Below are 16,157 nucleotides of genomic sequence, written 5' to 3'. Positions count from 1 at the left end.
TGGGTTCTGCAGTAGTGTGCTCAAAGCTTTGTCAGGGGTAGTCAGAGCTATTTAAACCAGCCGCGGCTGGTGGTGGGAGTACCTGCCGGGCGGTGACATGGGGAGGGGAAGGGGGAGGGGGAGGGGCGGGGTGGGGGCAGTAATGTATGGATTACGGAGTTTAACAGGTAAGTAAACAGTCTAAATAAATAAATCGAACTTCGTTGCGTGCACCGCATCAACAAATGCGATGCAGTGCGCACAATGAAATTCTTTTATTTATTTAAATGTTTACTTACCTGTTAAACTCCATAATCCATACAATATTACCCCCCAGCATGCCCCTCCCACTCCCCACGTCACCACCCGCAGGTACTCCCACCACTGGCCGTGGCTAATTTAAACATAATGGTCTAATAGGATGGTGGTCGGAAAATCACTCTGACCGCCATGGTAGTGGGAAAACACCACCCACTAGGACTGCTGCATAACCGCCGGTCCAATTAGTATGCTCCGCAGTCAAAATCTGATCGCCGCAGTTGGATCATGGCGCTTACCATTGCGGCGGTTGCTGCTGCCAGCAGCACCGCTGCGATGTCCAAAAAAGCATGTCTTGCATATCCCTGCACTGCGTGGCAGGACCTGCACAGCACCTGCCACCTGGTACAGACACATGTAGTACACCCACACCCCACCCAAACACATTGGGGCCCACAATGGGCTCCCGGAGACATTTTCTGCATGCCTTTCCATGGCGGTTCCACTGCCACGTAAAGGCTGGCTACCGCCAGCATCGTAATCATGATGGCGGAGCCTGGCCCTGCACTGGCCCAATTTTAGCGGTCCAGTTCCTCCTGCCAGGTAATCATGCGGACTGCTACTGGCGGAAAAGTGGCAGGCGGAAAACCTCACCGCCGGTCGTCACTGCCATGCTAACAGGACCGGCGGTTTTCTGGGTTGTGATCGTGGGTGGATGACCGCCGCCAGCCTGGCGGTGTCACCGCCGGCCCGGGGAGGGAGATCCGACCGCCATCCTAATAGACCCCATAGTGACAAACAGAGAAGTACCCTCAGTAGGAGGTGCACAGGCATTATGAAGTCCACTGAGAAAAATCAGACATTGTGCATTGCTGCCAGTATCTCTGCCAAAGTAGACATTTACAATGTTTCAGTGAGAGTAGATGTTTGCAGATCAAGAATGGGGGTAAGTCCACCTCCGTTTTTCTCCTGAGTTTTTTTAAATTTCCATAACTGGATGACACTTTGCCTCAGACGTACAAACATGTATGAACTTTACAGTAGCGGCTAGCGGAGAGAGTGCTGCGGTGAGGCAGGGCTGTGCATGGGCAGGGTGGGGGGTGGTAATCTACAGCATACGGCCAAACAGACTTAAGTAACTAAATGAATAAAACAAACGAATTTGGCAATGCAGCGCACGCAATGTAATTTGTTTTATTTATTTATTTAGTTAGATAACTCTGTTCGGCCATAGGCCGTAGTTTACTACCCTCCACCATGCCCCTCCCTCGCCCGCCCCACCGCCCTTCAGCACTCCTACCATGAGCTCCTACTGGAACTTTACCATGAACTTTCCCACTGGGCCATTTTAACTCCCAATGAGGCTGACAGCTGTGGTTCCCCAACGGAAGAGATCTGAAAGGAGCTCCTTCATGATTGTAAATAAGTTACCAACTTTATTTACTGTTAATTCTACTGTTGGTCATGATTGGCATTGAGAAATCGAGTACTAAATCACAGTTTGGAAGGAATGTCCCTTTCCTGGCACTCCAAAATGTTGATTACGGGCCTGAAACAACATTTCCAATTTTGTACATTTTGAATAGCCATTTTGGGGTCATACACTTTGTTCTATTTTGAATCTCACGGCTTGTGATTGCAAAACTGCTTAGTCAATCAGACCCTAACAGGTACATGCATCATTGGTGCCGTTTGCGATTCCTTAATTGCGAAAATTAAGGAATCACATTTAAGGAATCGCAAACGGCAAGGCATCAAAAAATCACAAATTTTTTAGCGATTCCTTATTTTTCCTTAATTGCGATTCACAATTTGCGAATCGCAATTAAGAGAATCCCTTCCCATTGATTCCTATGGGCCAAAAGGCCTATAGGAATGAATGGGAAGACAATCTCAATTAACAAATCGCAATTAGCTAATCGCAAATTGAGATTGCGATTTCAAGGGTGCAGGGGTGTCCAAAGGACACCCTGTTGCACCCCTGAAATTAATCTATGCACATATGTTGTGGACACACATGCCCTAAGGGCATGTGTGTGCACAACATGACAGTTTGAAAAATGCACAAAATGGCATTTTTCAGAATTTTCGCAAATTACCATGAGGTCCAACCTCATGGTAATTTTTTCCTTCTAATTGCAAATTCACAATTTTTTTTAGGTGTCATGGATTGCATTTAAGGAATCGCAAATTGCGATTCCTTAAATGCAATCGCATTTTTAGAAATCGCAAAAAATAGCGATTTCATATATTTTTGATTGATGCATCCCAAATAGTGATTTGGGAATCGCAAACGGCCGAATTTTGCGATTCGCACCGTTTGCGATTCCTAAATCACTTGATGCATGTGGCTGTAAGTTCCTTAAAAGTATCCCAAAGTTAGGGCACATCCTTTATAGGCTTCGCCTGCACAGTGCTTGCACTGTGCTTCTGAAATCTATTGTATTCAATATGAATCTTAAAAGGGGGCTTACATCCCGTCCCCTTCCTTTTCATTAGTTCCTGTGCTTGCTACTTAATTTCCCCAATTTGTATTGGCTGTAGGATACTGTTTCGTATTGTTCCTCCTGTTGCTTCTTGTGTGCTTTTTAGGTCGAGCTGGAGTTAGCATCCGAAGGATGCATCCAGTCTCGACAACTTTAGCTGCCCGTCTCATGGGAATGAGGCACAAGAGAGTGTTACGAGCTTTTCTGCAGGATTTGGGTGCGCGAACGCGCACGTTCTGTCCGTGCCGCGCCTTGCACATCCCTCCGATTTCTTCAAGTTGGCACACATGCGCGCGCATATACACACCCAGCCAGACAGACACTCGCTCAAACACACACCCTCCCCCCACCACACACAGCCAGGAAGGCACGCACACACACACGCGCGCACCCCCTCCTACTTCCCCCCACTCACTGGCACCCCCACGCTGCACACTACACACACGCACGCACACACACATACAGAGCTCCCCCCGGCCGCCTCCGCCACCGCTGCATACATACAAGCGCACCCCCCCAAAAAGTCACACTTACCGCCATTCTAAACTTCTGCAGCCTTCGCGGGGCTCTCCCTCGGACATGGGAGCCCCGCGTCACCAGCACTGCTTCTCTCCGTGGGCGTGTGCGCGGGCTTCCGAAGACGGAAGTCCCGCCCCATGGAAGGTTTCGGTTTCGTTCACGTCGCCCTGCCGGACTAAACATGCTAGCACGGTCAGATTGCGGTGTAGCCTGATCCGACCCAGATCAGCCCCGAGGATGAAAGGGGTGCCTTTCTGATGCTGGCCGACGAGGCAGTGCCTTCTTTTTTTCGGGCAAGGGACTGCGGGGTTTGGTTTTAACTGTGTCGGAGCTGGTTTTGCTGGGAGGAGGGGGAAGGAGCCAGGTGCTGGTCACGCGTTGGCACACTTGTTGCTGCTGCTGTAGTCGGGCAGGAAGGCGGGCTGCTGCCTTTCGGCGGAGGAGAAGGAGCAGCACAGGATCAACACGGAGATCGAGCAGCGGATCAAGAAGGACAAGCAGAACGCTCGCCGCGAGCTCAAGCCGCTGCTGCTCTATAAGTGGCCGCGGGCTTCGAAGCGCTGCTCTGTTACTTTTCGCGTGTCTCGCTGATCTAAGTAATCTCTCTGGAAACACAGAGGCTGCGTCTCCGGCCCTATTTAAATTGTTTATTTCTCTTCCTACTCCATGAGAGTTCTTGTATTCTTTTTAACTTCCCCAAGGCAAATCGTTTTTTTTTCTCCCTCTACTCTTCTACATGGCACTCGTCCTTTTTGAATGTCCTCTTCCCCATGGCACTTCTGTTCTTTATGTATTTATTTGTTTAGCTCTGTCTTTTTATTCTGCTCCAAGGCGGCTTTCTCCTACCCCATTGCACTTTTGTTCTTTCTTTCTGCTTTATGCCCTCTAACTCCATGCTGACAATGTGAGGCCGGACGCAGAAGGGGCAGTGGCTGGGGACTTTGCACAGAAAGGATCCGTTGTTCCTGTGGCTGGAACCGGTCAGGCAGGGCTGCCCTTGTCACTTCGTGGAGGGCAGCTCAGAGGTGCCTGTAATTGCCCTGGGGCGACAGTGGAACCGGATCCCCGCCTTCGCGGAGCCTCTCACTGGCTCGGCAGAGCTGCTGTGCTGCATTCCGGGATATTGTAGACGTTGCTGTCGGGGGCTCTTTCACACGGAGTGTTTGTTTCTTTTGCTGCAGTCCAATGCTCTGATTTAATTTTAGTTATTAAATGGCTTTGCACGGTCCGACGAAGTCCAAAAGCTAGTGTACCCCAAACCTGCAGTCACACTGTCTGGGTGCGGTGGGGCAGGTTTCTTTCAGTCTGCACAAGTGTCTGTGAAGAGAAGAAGGGTCCACACGGAAGGTATGTAGAAGGGATTTATTATAGGTCCAGCAACAGCAACTCCCCGGCAGCAACTGCCGAGAAGAGAATGAACACAGTGTTCCACGCAGGGAACATTCTAAGAATATACCATGGCAGGCAGGGCAGAAAGGTAAAACCCAACACACCTCCCTTTCTTCACAAGAAAAGGAAAGAAGAAGAGAAAAGAAGACAAAACAAAATAAACCCCAAAAGCACAGAAAGGAAAGAAGAAAGCACGTTCAACAGAAGAAAATAAGACGAGGAACAGAAGAAGATGAGAAGAGGAACAGACCAAGGAGAAAATGAGGAGAAGACAGATCATGATCAGAGTCAACCCAACATATAATCTTGGAACTTCACCGGAACAGACCTGACCCTGGAAGAAGTTGCCCTCCCGGGAACAGGGGTAGGAATGGGTGAACCAGGAGGAGAAATGGGTGAACTAACACCACCCACCCTGGGGGAAACCGGGAAAGCACCATCACCCAAACGCATACGGACACGTTCAACCATGGAATCAGGCACAACTGACACAAAAGACTTGTTCCAAATCCTTCCATCCTCCAGCACTATCACATAATCCTTCACCACAGACACTCTTTTGGGAGAAGAAAAACGCGACTCACCCTTGCGAATAAAACCAGGCCTCTTTACTCTTACCCAGTCACCAACCTTCACTTTGGAAGACAAGACACCAGAACGCGTACCATACTTTTCCTGGACAGAAGCCCTGACATCAGCAACACCAGCTAAACAACCAGCATCGACAGCTTTCCTAGCCATCCACTCTTTGTTCAACTTGGTTCCAGCATCCCTACCGCGTAGCAAGGTAAAAGGGGCAACGCCAGTAGACACATGCGGAGTGGTCCTCACAGCCCATAACATGTCCCCAACAACCTGACGCCAGTGCAAACCGTTCACTAAGGCCAGTTGAAGATGCTCCTTGACCACCCGGTTAAAACGCTCAACTAAGCCGTTGCTGCGGGGATGATAGAGGGAGGTGCAAATATGCCGGATGCCAGCCTCCTTGAAGAAAGTTGACATCTCAGCAGATACTAATTGCGTGCCATTGTCAGAAACAATCTCCTCGGGAAAACCTTCCCTGGAAAAGACATCACGCAAAAAAGCAATCACCACCGAAGAACTGACGGAATCAACAAACCTAACCTCAGGCCATTTGGTCATGTAATCAATCAATACCAAAATGAACTTGGGAGATGAGCCCACAAGACCATAGGGACCAGCAATGTCCAAAGCCAGCTTGGACCACGGAGAACTCTTCACAATGACAGGTTCAACAGGTAGAGGATGCGTGACTTGAGATTTGTCGCTCACGACACATTCACAACACTCACGAACAAAATGCTCCACATCCTTGTCCACACCCGGCCACCAAAAATCTTGTCTCACTCTACGCTTCATTGAACGGATGCCGGGATGGCCTTCATGAGCGAGACGAAGAATCTTACCTCGGATGGAAAAAGGAACCACAAGCAAACCACCTCTTCTCAAAATGCCATCCACAAGAGATAGTTCATCTCTAACTCTTAAGTAAGGAACAATTTCAGAAGGACAGTTCTTTTCGCACGGCCAAGATTTGGAGAGAAGGTCAATAACGACTTGCATATCACCATCAGAAGCAATGCCCTCCAACCACTCATACTCAGAAAGAGCACAACCAACTGAGTCACTCAAAGAACCAATTGCACAAACCACCTCCAAATCGTCATTTGCAAAACAGTCGTCACAATCAGAAAGGGGTAGCCTGGATAAGCAATCCGCAATCAAATTTTTTGCCCCAGCCACATACTCGAGCTGATACTGAAATTCCTGCAACCTGAACTGCCACTTAGAAATTCGTGGAGTTGCCCTTCCACCCCCTTTAGTTGTGAACAAATCGACCAGGGGCTTGTGATCAGTCCTTAAGATGAATCTGTTCCCCCAAAGAAAATTTTTGAAATGCATCACACCCCACCACATTGCCAAAGCCTCTTTTTCGATGGTCGAATACGTTCCCTCGGCACCCCTCAGAGTCCTGGAGGCAAAAGCAATGGTTTCTTCACGACCATCGCTCCTCTTCTGCATAAGAACAGCCCCCAAACCCACATTGCTGGCATCAGTGGAAAGGATACATAAGTCATTGATGTTAAACAATTTCAAAGGACGGGCACCAATAATCTCTCGCTTGATATCATTAAAATTCAGGTTACAAGCATCATCCCAAACAAACTTAGCATTCTTTTTCAAGAGACTACGCATGGCAGCAGTTTTTGAAGAAAAGTTTTTGACAAATTTGGAGTAATACTCCACCAGACCAAGGTACGAGCGTAATTGATCCTTGTTCTCGGGAACAGGAGCATTTTGGATAGCATCAATTATTTTTACTTTTGGTTCAACCCCATTCTGGGAAATGTGGTGACCAAGGTAGTCTACACCATCTTGAAGGAATTTGCACTTATCTTCCCTCAAAGTTAGACCACTGGAATTAAGGATGCTCAGAACAAGTTTAACACGCTCGTCATGTTCAAGTTCAGACTTGCCATGGACCAATATATCATCCTGGAAAAACACAACCCCAGGAATGTCTTTGAATAAATTGTTCATTAGTCTCTGAAAAACGGCTGAAGCCAAAGCCAACCCAAAAGGCATGCGGATGTAGCGATAAGCTCCCTCTGGGGTTACAAATGAGGTAAGATGTCTAGAATTGGGACACAGTTCAATCTGGTGATAAGCGGATGAAATATCGAGGGATGTGAAAAATTTGGCACCCTCGAGGGTCGCTAACATCTCATTTATGTTGGGTAGAGGCTGGCGGTCGATCCAAATGTTGCCATTGAGATCGCGTAGGTCGACACACATCCTCAAACATTTGTCGGATTTCCTGGCCAAAACTATGGGGGCGAGCCATTCGGAACCCTCAATTGGCTCGATCACACCAGCAACACACAGCCGCTCCAATTCCTTTTTTAACTCTTCCCGCAAGCTTAAAGGCACTTTACGCACTTTATGCGCTACAGGCACGGCACTCTCCTTTAAAATTATACGATGCTGAAAACCCTTGAGTTTCCCCAGCTTCCCACTGAATACCTCTGGAAACATAAGTGCCCACTTGGAGTTATTCACTAGAGACACAGTAATCGCTTTAATAGGTGTAGAAGTTGAGGCATAAAACTCACATAGTTCTTTTCGAGATAACACCATATCCGGATGGTTAGGATCTAGAACTATATTCAAGTCACCCTGTTCATCCCACCCCAAAAGGTTGGTGCCTTCCCTGACTATGAATACTACACCAGTAGTGTGATTGGAGTGAAATTCAAGTTTGGCAGAACACTTTCCCAAAACTTCAACTCTTTTGCTGGTATAAGCAAAGATTTTTATACAAGAAGGTTCTATTGATAAGCCAGATAATTTGCTAAAATCAGTAAAATTCAACAGGGTGAAAGGAGAACCAGAATCTGCAAGAAACTTGCAGACGACACCATTCACAGTTATAAGACACGAAGGAGACTTCCTCTTCCGAAGCCCAGACAAAGCAGACAGTTCAACTACTCCGGCCTCTTGTGAAACAGAAGACAGCATTAATAGTTCATAACTTTCTTCATCAGACTCTCCAGAAATGTTTTTTACAGAGCGATTGGCTTTGTTAGTGGCCACAGCTTTGCACATGCGTGAATAATGACCTTTGTTTCCACATTTGTAGCAGGTTTGATTGAGGGCAAAACAAAACTTGGCAGAACCTAAATGAGATCTGCTACCACATCGAAAACATAACAAATCATTTTGTGTAGACTTGTTTTGCAAAGAAACATTGGTCGGAGCAGGACGAATGACATTTGGCAAAGCACTAGCTTTGGACTTAGGTACAGGTTTGGAATTTAAGAGTTTTACTTCTATTGAAGACGTGGATGGTGAGGATGATGAAGAAAGACTCATTTCTCTTACACAAAATTGGGAATGCTCAATACTTTTAGCCAGAGTGAGTGCGGTCTCCAAGTCGGGATCACCTGAAGCTAGTAGCTTTTCTTGAATTTTCTTATTGGAAGTTCTTTCAATAAGTTGATCACGTATGATCTCATCCCTAAATTCCCTATAGTTACAGTTGATGGCTAAAATGCGGAGTGCAGCCACAAAATCGTCAATAGATTCACCGGGTGATTGAGCGCGTTGTAAAAACTTATGGCGTTCTAGCACAACGTTCCTTTTCGGAGAGAATCTTTTATCAAGGGTTTTGATTAAAGAAGCATAATCATCAATAAGAAGAGCATCGCCATTATCGCCATTCACAGTAGTGTTCACCACTTCCAATGTTAAAGTCTTTAGAATGTTCCTTCCTTCATTGCCGAGATTGTAAACAAGCAGGGCTTTTTTCTTTTTACTAGTAAAAGTTTCACCTTCTATGGCCTCTAAATACGCTTCAAACGTGTCCTTCCACTGTTCCCAAGGTACTGGTGGAGTGCCAGCAGTTTGTAAAAAAGAAGGAGGGGCCAAGATACGATCCATTGCGTGGGTGAGTTGCTGCCTCAGTACACACAAAGGAAAAAGTTACTCCAAAACATAAATTTAACAGTGAGCCAAAATGCGTTGTATCAGTATAAGCATAAAAATAAACTTTAGTTCACCATGAAAGAATTATGCTGAGCGCGTTGATGGCGAACTAGAAACAAGCTGTGCGCATCAGCGGTAAATTACACAAAACAGCTGAGCGCTTGAAAACGGCAATGCAGAGCTGTGCGCATCAGCGAACTAGAAACAAGCTGTGCGCATCAGCGGTAAATTACACAAAACAGCTGAGCGCTTGAAAACGGCAATGCAGAGCTGTGCGCATCAGCGGAAAACAGAATAGTTGTGAGGTTGCTAGGATACGGCAAAAAAATGGCCGCCACGCGTAACGTTGAATGTCACGTCCGCTTGGTCAGGCAGGTCAGGCAATACGTAGAAGCGCGAGAGCACAGCAGAGCTCGATCGCGAAGGGGAAAAAGGTTTGACAGTACCTTAATTATCCAAAGGAATGAAGGATCAGCATCAACAGGACAACGTCGGGAGTGGCAGGAAGGAAGACAACGTTGAATTCAACTTTGCGCGAAGAAAATTGGATTTCCTCGAATTTTCGCCATGAAACAGGACTCGCACGTAGATCTCTCATGGAGTTGGGGAGGCTGGAAGCTGGCACCTTCGACAATCGTCGCCACTGAAGAGAAGAAGGGTCCACACGGAAGGTATGTAGAAGGGATTTATTATAGGTCCAGCAACAGCAACTCCCCGGCAGCAACTGCCGAGAAGAGAATGAACACAGTGTTCCACGCAGGGAACATTCTAAGAATATACCATGGCAGGCAGGGCAGAAAGGTAAAACCTAACAGTCTGTGTATAATGTTTATTCGATCTGCTCGCCTCTGCCATCTTTCCTTGCCTTTTTTATCTCCACTTTCGTTCTCTTGCTGTACTTCTTTCTATTGGCCAACTTACAACATTCTCTTGTTCATCTCTCACTAACTTTGTAGGTGCATTTGACTTGCATGTACCTTTCAGTTCGTTATGATTCTTTATTTGTTTCCCAGCTTTGGGTGCCCTTTTCCTCTGGGGGACCCAGGGAGAGCCAGGCGCGAGCCGGTCTCTTCCTGGGTAGGTTCGCGCGAGAATCGGGAAATCAGGTGGGGACTGATTAGGGGAAGTATTATAAGGGAGACAGGCTGGCGGTTGGGGAACTGCGTGGCGGGAGGCTAGAAGGGAGGTTTGTTTTGCGGCGCGCGTGGTGTACCTTGTTTTCTCTGGCCACATGGAGGAAGCGGCGGAGGTCAGGAGGGCCGTGCAGATACTCTGCGAGGCCGGGCGCGAAGACCTGCTGCGGCCGGGTGTCCCGGCGGAGGCGTGGGTCGGAATGGCCCGCCCCCCTCGCAAGGCTTCGGAGGGCGTTTCCAGGGCTGTGGAGGCGTGTTTGTCCCCGGGCCCGGAGGAGGAGGAAGACGGCGAGGCGGCCATGCCGGCGGACGGGCCCATGCTTGTTTTGCCCGCCGCAGCTGTGGAGCCCCCGCCGGGTGACCCGGGCGCCCTCCAGCAGGTATGTGATTTACCGTTCTTTAGCGCTGGTTCACGTGGGGCGCCCGGGGGGAAGCGGGGGCGTTCTGTGGGCCGGCAGGCTCCGCCCTCAGGCGGACTGGCCCCGGGGAAGTCGGGGAAGCCCCAGGTGGGCCCCAAACCAAAGCGGGGGCGGAGCCTGGATTTCCACGGGCACTCGCTGACCCCTTCCCCTGCTGTGATGCCTGTAGACTCCTTAAATACTGTGCCCCCTTTGCCGGAAGGGGTTTCTCCATACCTGTGGCTGAATGGTCAATGTTTCATGCTCTCCCCCGCCATGCCGGGGCCTGGTCCTGCTCCCCTCCGCACTTTTGGCCGCCCACCTATGGGTGGCGCTGCCGCTGGGCCACATACTGCCGCGCTGCCGGCTCACTCCCTCCCTGAGGCCCCCCCCCTGCCTTTGTTGTGGATTCAGTGGGCACTGTACCTAGCTTGCTGCCCCCCCCAGCCACCAAGTCTGCGGCCACCGGTGTACCTGGCCCCCAGTCTGCCACCCCCACGCCCTTGGCTCCTGGTGAGAGGGGTTTGTTACACAAGGGGGCGACCCCGTATCCTGGGCAAGCCTTGTTCCCGGTCGCTAGGGGTAGGCCAGGTGGCCCCCAGGGTGGTCCCTCGACTGGGTCGGGTGGTGTCCATGGTCTGGCGTCGGTGGGTCGTCCATTGGGGGGAGCTTGCGGTTCAGCTTTAGGGGAGCATGTTGTTGCGAACACCTCATTGTCTGGCTCGAGCGGCCGCAGTTTTCAATCTGCGCCTCCGGCTGGGCGGCTGTTGGCAGTTTCTACGGGCCCGGGAACTGTCCCCACGGCTGTTTCCAGTGGTGGGCTTTCAGGGGAGTTATCTGGAGCGGGTAGCTCTTCTACAGCTTTCTGTGCGCACAGCTTTCAGAACATTGACTGGCAGTTTTATGATGGGGGTATTGGTGATGGGGCTATGCCCAGTGGCAGCGCGCAAGTCGCATTTTCTGATGAAGTTTTCGGTGGGAGTTTTCATGATGATGATTTGGAAGAGGGGGAATTGAGAGACAAAGATGTTGGGCTTTTGGCAGCACGGGCCCAAGGGGGTGGGTTGGGGCAACCCACTGTTTCTCGTGTTTTGCAGGAGTCTCGTGCGGACCATGCAGCTGTACGAGGGGCAGTGAGGTCTGGACCTTCTCAAAGGAATCGTGGGGCTGTTCAGCCACAGTCGGAGCAGTTGCCGAGAGGTAAGGATGGGTGGTGGTCTGTGTGGCAACCTAGGGAGAGTCTCCCTGTTAAGAGTACAAGATCTATTGGTATGGGTGATGGGGTTGTGGTTGAGCGAGTCGCTCTGGCACCGAGGCTTGAGCGGCCGGTGATTTCGAATGTTTCTACTGTGCAAGTTGCAAAGGATGTTTCTGCAGCAGGGTCTGGGGGGGTGGCTGCCACACGGGTCACGGAGGATAGTATCCTACCGAAGAAATTGCCATATTCCGGGGTGGGGATGCCGTTGGGGTCACATTTGTCTGAAAAAACAAAGAATCTCATATGGTCTGGTGCATTTGTGGATGTTTTTCGGCTTCTACATAGGGATGTCCAAGCTAAAGAAGGGTCGAAGGAGGAGGAATTAGAATTGGCTCGGAGGCCTCGTGTTCCGAAGTCAATAGAGAATTGGACTTCGGCCTTTCTTATTTATGCCAGCGTTTATTGCCAACGTCATCCAGAGAAGGCAATAGACATGTTTAAATATGCAGATGTCATACGCAAGGCTCACAGTTACTTTGGAGGCTTTGCTTGGTTGTCCTATGATGACGAATTCAGGGCGCGCATGAGCGCTTTTCCTGAGCGTTCATGGGGTGAAGTTGATTCCGAGTTATGGCTGCAATGGATGGCTTCGGCGAATCCGCCTGCTACGACCCACACGGCTAGCGGGCAGCCAGTGTATTATCGGCCCTTTTCAGCTCGCCCCGCTCAGTCTGGGGCGGGGGTTTGGGGCAGAGGTCAATCATCCGCCTCTGGCACATGTTGGCATTTTAACAGGGGCTCCTGTAACAGACCAGCTTGCAGGTATAAGCATGAGTGTTCGCAGTGTGGGGGGAAGCATGCGCTCACCCAGTGTTTTCCCGGCCAGCGATTTGGTGATCAAGGACGGGGTTCAGGGGGTAGGGGACAGCCACAGCAAGCTGTTTACAAGGGCTCCTACTCCTATTAGGCAAGATGTTCTCGATCTCTGGCTGGTGGAATATCCTGATTTTGAGGCTGCTAAGATTTTGTCTTGGGGTTTCCGAATTGGGTTTCGAATTGGGTATCAGGGACCCAGAGTGGGCAGGTGGTCGGACAATTTGAAGTCTGCGAAAGAGAGTCCCCATGTTGTGCGGAAAAAGCTGGATGCTGAGCTGGCACCGGGTCGGATTGCTGGTCCTTTCTTGAATTGTCCTCTGCCTGACTTGATTGTATCGCCCCTGGGTGTGGTACCCAAGAAGGCGGAAGGGGAGTTTCGTCTTATCCATCACCTGTCATGGCCCGAGGGTGCATCCATTAACGATTTTATTGATCCAGCTGACTCAACTGTCAATTATGCTTCAGTGGACGATGCCTTACGGCTCGTGCGCACAGCTGGGGTTGGGGCTTTGCTGGCGAAGAGCGACATTCAGTCGGCTTTCCGGCTATTGCCCATCCATCCTTGGGATTTCAGTCTGTTGGGTATGCATTTTGATGGTAGTTTCTATGTGGATAGGGTGTTGCCCATGGGCTGTTCAGTGTCATGCTCCCTTTTTGAGACATTCAGTACATTTCTGCAGTGGCGCTTCACTTTTGTTAGTGGCCACGTCTTGGTCTGTCATTACCTTGATGATTTTCTTTTCATTGGGGAAGGTCACTCTGGGCAGTGTCAGTCGGCTTTGACCATCTTTCAGGCTCTGGCAGAAGAATTGGGCGTGCCATTGGCGCCGGATAAGACAGAAGGTCCCTGTACATCCCTGACTTTCTTGGGGATTGAAATTGATACCTTGTCTATGGTGGCGAGATTGCCTGAGGCTAAAGTGAGGGAAATGTCTTCCTTCATACATCTAGTGTTGGGGGAGCGGAAAGTTGTTTTGAGGACTGTCCAGAAGCTTTTGGGGTACCTCAATTTTGCTTGCCGGGTTGTTCGGGCGGGCAGGACTTTCTGCAGACGTCTGGGTCTTTCCATGTCAGGCGCGAGCCTTCCCCATCATCGGGTGCGCATTACCACCGCTGTGCGTGCCGATTTGACTGTATGGCTTCATTTCCTGCAGGAGTTCAATGGCGTGTCCTTGTTTTTTGCGGACGAGGACATGGTGTGGCAAGTCCAGTTGTTCACGGATGCGTCGGGAGCTCACGGCTTCGGCGTGTTTTGGGAAGGTCGATGGTGCGCGGCCGGCTGACCGGTGCACTGGAAGGAACAGGGTCGCAGCATAGCGTTTCTGGAGCTCTTCCCGCTGCTGGTTGCTTTGTATCTCTGGGGGGAGGAGTTTCAGAATCGCTCCGTCTTGTTCCATGTGGACAATTTGGCAGTCGTTCACCTTGTCAATCACCAGAAGGCTCGTGACTTGCGGGTTTTGCGGCTCCTGCGCGCATTCATGCTGCGGTGTCTGCAATTAAATATTGTCTTTAAAGCACGGCATGTTCCTGGTACTTCTAATTGCATCGCTGACTCTTTGTCTCGCTTTCAGTGGTCCGAATTCCGCAAATTGGCTCCTGGGGCGGACCTGGAACCCACGTCGATCCCACAGTACGTATGGGACCTGGGGGATTGAGGGTACAGCAATTGGTCGAAAATTCAGTGGCTGACTCCACAAGGCGGGGTTATGTGAAGGCCTAGCATGAGTTTCTGCAGTTTGGTAAGGATTTCGCGGGGCCAGTCAGGGCCGGGGTGTCCGATGAACAATGCATCTTACAATTTGTTTTACATTTGGCGGACAAGGGCCTATCGCCTACAACCATTTCTGGCAAGTTGGCTGGGGTTTCTTTTTATGGGCAGCTTTGGTGGGGGGGGGATCCTGTTGGGGGGGTGTTGGTTCGTAAAGTGTTGAAAGGTTTGGCCAGGCTTCGGGCTGGTGGTCAGCAGCTCCGGCAGCCGGTGACTTTTGAGTTGCTCCAGTTGCTGTTGCCGGAATTGGAGGTGTGTTGCCATGATGATTTTGAGTGTGCCAAATTTCGTTTGTGTTTTGTTTGGTTGTTCTTTGGGGCATTTCGGGCATCAGAGTTGCTGGGGTTGAGGGGTAGGGTAGGTATGACCAGCGGTGAGGTGGTGTTGGAAAGTGATAGAGTGCGGCTGTGGCTGCGGGCGTCCAAAACAGATCAGATGGGGAGGGGTAAGTGGGTGTTCCTCGGCAGGAGTGGTGTCCTGGCATGTTGCCCGGTTGGAGAATGGGAAGTTTTTGTGGCCTCTCAACATTTTCTACAGGGGCCCATTTTTTGTCATGCTGATGGGAGTCCTATAGTTGCATCTCAATTGTTGGCTGTATTACGTAAGGTTTTGTTGCGCCTGGGGAGGGATCCTGTTCAATTTGGTACCCATTCCTTCCGAATTGGGGCGGCGACTGAGGCCGCTAGGTTGGGGTGGGACTGGTCTCAAATTCGTCGCATTGGACGTTGGCGTTCCAAGTGCTGTGAAAAGTATGTGAGAAAATAGTACATTTTGCTTGTCTAACAGTTCTTTTTCTCCTAGGTCCTTGGCCCTCAGTCGCCGGATCCAAAAGAAGGGTGTGGATACTGGGGCACTCTTTTGTTAAACGGGCAGCTGTAGCCGCTGCCAGTCAGCTTTGTGGGAGATCACTTGGTTTAAACAGCATGTCGCACGAAGTCTCCTGGCATGGAACGGGGGGCATGCGCTGGGGTGGGCTTTTTCCCGCCTTGGCTGCTTTGGTTTCACAATGTTTGGGGGGCCCTCCGGATCTCCTGGTACTGCATTTGGGCGAAAATGACTTGGTTTCACTCTCTGGTTTGACTTTGTTAAAACTGATGAAGCAAGACCTGGAAATCATCAAGACCACATGGGTGAGCACCATGCTGATATGGACTGAGTTTGTGCCTCGTTTGCAATGGCGCGGGGCGAGGAATCATTCCGCCCTGGAAAAGGCTCGAAGGAAAGTTAATAGAACAATGCGACCTTTTTGTCACCGTTTGGGTGTCTACAGTTTGGATCATTACCATTTAAAAGTCTCTGAACATCATTTATTCTGTGAGGACGGTGTGCATCTCTCTTCTTTGGGCATCTCTTTTTACCTTCTGGAACTCAGGGATTTGATTAGCAAAGTTCTTCAGGTGCAGTTGTGGTGTGCTCCTTCCTTTCCATCTTAGGTGGGGCAGGAAAACGCTAAAGGTTTTCCTGGGTGGCGGATTTTTGCTAGTGGGGTGGGCAGCCTGGAGCGGGTTGGCCATCCTGAAGGGTAGCTCGTTGGGTAGTACTAGGGGTAGTAGGCAGGAGTTTGTTCGGGGTTTTGGGATTTAGGTTTCGTAGGCTCACTGTAGAGTTGAATTGTGTAAATAAATACATAATGAATGTATTCATGAA

Source organism: Lissotriton vulgaris, unplaced genomic scaffold (genome assembly GCF_964263255.1).
Source record: "Lissotriton vulgaris unplaced genomic scaffold, aLisVul1.2 SCAFFOLD_2790, whole genome shotgun sequence".
Taxonomy (NCBI): Eukaryota; Metazoa; Chordata; class Amphibia; order Caudata; family Salamandridae; genus Lissotriton; species Lissotriton vulgaris.
Note: the sequence above shows the minus strand (reverse complement) of the source record.